General features: G+C 41.4%; 1 pseudogene; it reads left to right on the forward strand.

Annotated features, from left to right (window-relative positions):
- Positions 1–2,336: 2,336 nt before the first annotated feature.
- On the forward strand, positions 2,337–2,853 carry LOC110596504 (annotated as a pseudogene).
- Positions 2,854–5,603: the final 2,750 nt, after the last annotated feature.

Consider the following 5,603-nt stretch of genomic DNA (forward strand, 5'->3'; position numbering starts at 1 on the left):
ATTCTGACAAGCTTCTGCAAAGTCAAAGAAACCATCAAGAGAGCAGGGAGACAGCTTACAGACTGGGAAAAAGTATTTGCCAATTCCAGGTCTGACAAAGGCTTAACATCTTGGATCTACAAGGAGCTCAAACATGCTGAAAAGAAAAAAACAAACAACCCCATTATAAAATGGGGAAAAGATATGAACAGACACTTCACAAAGGAAGACATCTGAGCAGCCAACAGACACATGAAGAAATGTTCAACCTCACTAATCATCAGGGAGATGCAAATCAAAACCACACTGAGATACCACCTAGCTCCAGTCAGAATGGTAATTATCAACAACTCAAAAAATAACAGCTGCTGGAGAGGGTGTGGCGAAAAGGGAACACGTCTACACTGTTGGGAGTGTAAACTAGTGCAACCTCTATGGAAAACAGTGTGTCGATTCCTAAAAGCTCTAAATATCAACCTCCCATATGACCCCGCAATCCCCCTACTGGGAATATATCTTGAAGAACACAAATCACTCTATAAAAAAGATACCTGCACACGCATGTTTATCGCAGCATTGTTCACAATAGCAAGAACCTGGAAGCAACCATGCTGCCCATCAAAAGAGGACTGGATTAAAAAAATGTGGTGCATATGCATGATGGAATACTACGCAGCCATAAAAAAGAACAAAATCATGAATTTTGCAGCAACCTGGATGAAACTTGAGTCTATAATACTGAGTGACCTCTCACAGAAACAAAGATCCTAGTATCACATGTTCTCACTCATATAATGGACCTTGAATATCCAATGTAATACTATAAGAAAATGACTGACAGTAGTGGGAAACAATGAGGGAGGAGGGAGGTGGGATTAACGGTAGCAAATATCTGTCTGGAGATGGGGAAACACCTCTTATCAACAGGGTGCCTGAATGAAATGTATTTGTATACCTAACCCTTAACTGTACCCCACAATATCATAATAAAAAATATTGATTAAAAATAAAAATTTTTTTTAAATTTTTTAAAATTTAAAAAATTTTTTTAAAAGATCCTTTCCTATATAAAATTATTCTTTTATATATATCCTTTCTTGCCAAAAAACTATTTTTATATCAACAACTTTCTTTACATCTCTTCTTTGCTCTCTAGTTCCTTTCTTTTTTACCTTTTTATAGATAACTTTTTACATCTATAATATGAATTAATCTTTTAGTAACTTCTGATTAAGACAAGGCTATATCATTCCAACATTGATGGCCAGGACCAAATGGCTGGCACCTGTGTTAATTAAGACATTAATTTCAGTTCCAGTGCCTTAGTATTCACCTGGGGGCTATTGGGGTGATGGTACTAAGCTGGTGGTACTGGGCACTTAAGCGGATTCCTAGACCTCCTCAGTGGCTACCATTTTCTGAGCCAAGAGAAAAGGGTGCAACCACTTCCCAGTGGCTCCATGGCCTGTGCAGTGGACAAGGTCCTGGAGGTTTAGGCCTCTTTGGGGTAACTACACTTTAAGTGACTCTGCAGATTATACTCATAGTAATGAACACCATCCCCTTTAACAGATTTGTTTTTACTAAGTCTCTGCTGGGCAGCTGGAGTTTTGTTACTAATTGAGATGCCTGTTTTTGGTCTTCTGGTCCTGCTGCCCTTCATGTTGGCACGCTTTTGCTTCTTAAATGTCTTGGCTGTTAAAAAAGAAAAAAAACCCACAAAACTTTTTGTACTTGGAAGCTTGATACCCGTAGTTTCAAGTCTTGCCTCTGGAATTGGGCATCTAATACCACACAGACAGTATCCAATATTTTGCCCATCCCACAGGGGAAGTGCCAAGCTCAGTAAAGTGACTTAACAATCAGGTGGGAATGGCTGGTTCCCATACCTTATTGTGTCACACGGAGAATATTCAGCATTTAAAGTTTCACTTGTCTTGCAGGTGATGAGCTAGTTGGACGCAGTAAGGTGACCCAACTTTCTTTCCCCAGAAAACCCTTTAGCAAGCCTGACATAATAAACATGGTTGGTTATCTAGTACTAATGTTTTTAGAACATGGTAAAGTTGTAGGAAGTAAGATTTCACTAAAGTACTTGGAAGTTTGGTTTGGAAAAGCAGATTAGAATGACAATAGGCTGTGTTTTCCTGTGAATTAACAGGATTTGTTAATTAACATGTGATCCCTTGGCTTCTATCCAAGAAGATGGCTGATAGTCCCAGTTTAGATTTAATTTGAGAGAGATCTATCTTAGAAAAAAGTAACATAAACTTTAATAATACCTCACACCCTGATCAATTCTTGAAGGGGAAGCTGATGAACAGGGTTTGAGAGGTTTAAAGGGATGTCCTCCTTTCGGCCGCAACCACCATCTTCCAGTAACTCGCCAAAATGACGAACACTAAGAGAAAGAGGAGAAGCACCCAATACATGTTCTCCATGCCGTTCAGAAAACATGGAATTGTTCCTTTGGCCACATACATGCAAATCTACAAAAAAGGTGATATTATAGACATCAAGGGAATGGGTACTGTTCAGAAAGGAATGCCCCACAAATGTTACCATGGCAAGATGGGAAGAGTCTACAATGTCACAAAGCATGTTGTTGGCATTGTTGTTAACAAACCAGTAAAAGGCCAGATTCTCGCTGAGAGAATTAATGGGCATATTGAGCATATTAAGCACTCAAAGAGTTGAGATAGCTTCCTGAAACACATGAAAGAAAATGACCAGAAAAAGAAGGAAGCTAAGAAGAAAGGCACGTGGGCTCAACTGAAGCGCCAGCCTACTCCACCCAAAGAAGCACATTTTGTGAGAACCAAAGGAAAAGAGCCCGAGCTTCTGGAACCTATTCCCTATTAATTCATGGCTTAATAGGTGTCAAAAATAAAATATCTTAGATCATAAAAAAAAAAAAAAAAAAAAAGGATGTCCGGAGCAAGTGTGGGCAGGTGAAGGGAAGGGGAGTGGGTGGGAGGATAAGGTGGTACACACAGCTTGATTTTTGCTGCAGCTACTGCAGCTGCCATTGGGGTGTTATTAGGTAATAAGAGAGGAAATTGATAAAAGGGGGGAGATTGTTAACTGGATCTGAGTTGTAAGAAGGAAAGGAGGAAGGTGGTAAAGTAATTAAACAAGGAGTTAGAAGGAGTATGCCACTGAAAGAACAAGGGTCCAGGCATCACCACTTTGAGAAAAGCATGTACATAAGGATCTATTTGCCCTTGTAGTGGCAATGGGAGTCAAGTTAAAGGAGAATATTAGAGGCAAAACACCTGCTTTGGACCCCACCTCCTGGTCACCTAGCTGGTATTGAGGGTGAAGAAAATGAGATGCTTAGGGCAGATGTCCTTCTCTAGTGAGAGGTTCCTAAGACCCTTTAGAATGCATTTTAATGGGGGCCCTTGGCCACCCCATAATGAAGGTTCCCATGAGGAGGTCTAAAGAGAAAAAGGGATTGGTTCTGAGAACAGTCTCGAGCAGCCAGCAAAAGAGAAACCCATCTACATTCTCAGTTGGCATCCCAAAAAAGAATCAGGGGAGTCAGCCTATATGGTTATCAAGTGAGAAAGGATGACCACTTGATCCCCTCAACCCACCAGCGGCAATCCTTCCACCTGGTAGCAAGGCTACTCCTACACCTGTTCTGAAGACTTGGTACCAAGATTTCTAGAAGAGGGGGGTCCAAAATCCCAGTGAGAAAAAACTTGCCAAGAGAGAAAGTGGTTCTTCAGTTTCATTCCCAGACCTAGTAAAGGAGAGGGTAATATATGAACTCACCAGTTGATGATGTTGGAATTTTATACCAGATAAAACTGAGGCAATAGAGAGGTCTGGCCAAAGTGGCCATCAGTTGTCTCCGAGTTCCAGCATAGTCCACAGAGAGATTTGAGAAAAGAGGAGAGTAAGAGAAAGAGCATGGTGAAGACTCCACAAGGAGTTGAAGTATCCCCATATGAGGCCACCAAAAATGTTAGGTCAGCGAGCTGGTGCTGTGGGTATGCAAAGAATTGTACAAATATCAGACTAGGAAAGATAGTTTATTTAGAAAGTAGATCAGAGAGGCTGGGCTCAGTGGCTCAGCCTGTAATCCCAGTGCTTTGGGAAGCCGAGGTGAGTGAATTGCCTGAGCCCATGGGTTCAAGACCCACCCGGGCAACTTGGCGAGACTGCGTCTCTACAATAAATCAAAAATTAGCTGGGTGTGGTAGCGCATGCCAGTAGTTCCAGCTACTTGGAAGGCTGAGGCGGAAGGATCGCTGGAGCCCAGCAGATCAAGGCTGCGGTGGCTGGGAGCGTGCCACTGCACTCCAGTCTGGGGGACGGAGTGAGACTCAAACTCAAACTCAAAAAAAAAAGGAAGAAAGTAGATCAGAGAAAAGAATGGATTCACTTCGCAAAGGAAAGAAGCAATCAGACACTTGAAGGAAATATGGTGGTGAATGTTTGAGGTTGAAAGCCTTTAAAACTTCCTTTGGTGGGGGATAGGTTGCCATGGTGGCAGGGTGGTTGTGTTATGTCATCGTGAAGGGGGCAGGTAAGGACAAGACTGTCGCCATGGTGATGGGTTGGTGGTCTGTGTCACATAAGTCATGAAGGGCTGATCACAAAAGATTAGGTCAGCTTGGCCTTTTATGACAGGAAGACAAATACTTTGAATAAAAAGGGTAATTAGAACAAAGCATGCTTGGGGGGTTGAAGACAATTATCAGTGACTACCTCTAGGAAAACGGTTTTGTCCCTTGTTAATGACTAGCCAGTAGGTTAAAATAAGCTACAGAAAATGTATGACAAAACTAAGCAATGTTAAAATGGCTGCCACTTTGATAAATTTGCCTCATTTTGGCTTTTTACCCTTTCACAAGATTTAGCAATATTTCCAGGTTGGTCTCGAACTTCTGGACTCAAACAATCCTCCCCAAGTGCCTGCCTCAAGGTAAGAATTTCAGCCCATAAGTGAAGTCACTGAAAAATTGTAAGTAGAGAAAGGTATGAACAGAGCTACACTTCAGAACATTACTGGTAAGAGTGTGCAGGATGGATTGAAGTAGCTCAAGACCAGAGGCATGCAGGCACGTTAAAGGCTTTTGGAATTATCAGGAAAGGAATGATAAAGACCTGAATTAGAGAACCTACTCTCACAGTGCTACCTGATTAGAATGTAAATCACCTCTGGATAGATTGGCTTATGAGCAGTTGATGGGTCTTCCTACTCAGACAAATTTTACACTGCAGGATGTTATGCACATTTTCTTTGAAGGGGAAGAAAGGAAGGTGGAATGAGGCAGTAAGAAGTTCCATGAACACCTAACCCTGAATTGTACCTCACATCTTTATAATACAAAAATTTTTTTTTTAAGTTCCATGAAGGATTTTTCAACTATGTTATGGCTTTCTAAGTCTCCCTATGTTTACATCCTGCTCCTTTACTTGTCACTGTTCCTATTACTAATCTTGTTATGGAGATTTATTTGTGATGAAGTGGAAAGACCACAAAAATTGGAGCTGAGACCTAGTTGGAGCCTTAGTCCTGAATAACCTTAGAAAAGCTGTTTTGACTCTCTCTCTCTTTTTTTTTTTTGAGTTGGAGTCTCACTCTGTCGCCCAGACTGGAGGGCAGTGGC

The sequence above is a fragment of the Carlito syrichta genome, unplaced genomic scaffold (assembly GCF_000164805.1).
Source record: "Carlito syrichta isolate Samal-C Ts95f unplaced genomic scaffold, Tarsius_syrichta-2.0.1 Scaffold309724, whole genome shotgun sequence".
In the NCBI taxonomy this organism is placed as follows: Eukaryota; Metazoa; Chordata; class Mammalia; order Primates; family Tarsiidae; genus Carlito; species Carlito syrichta.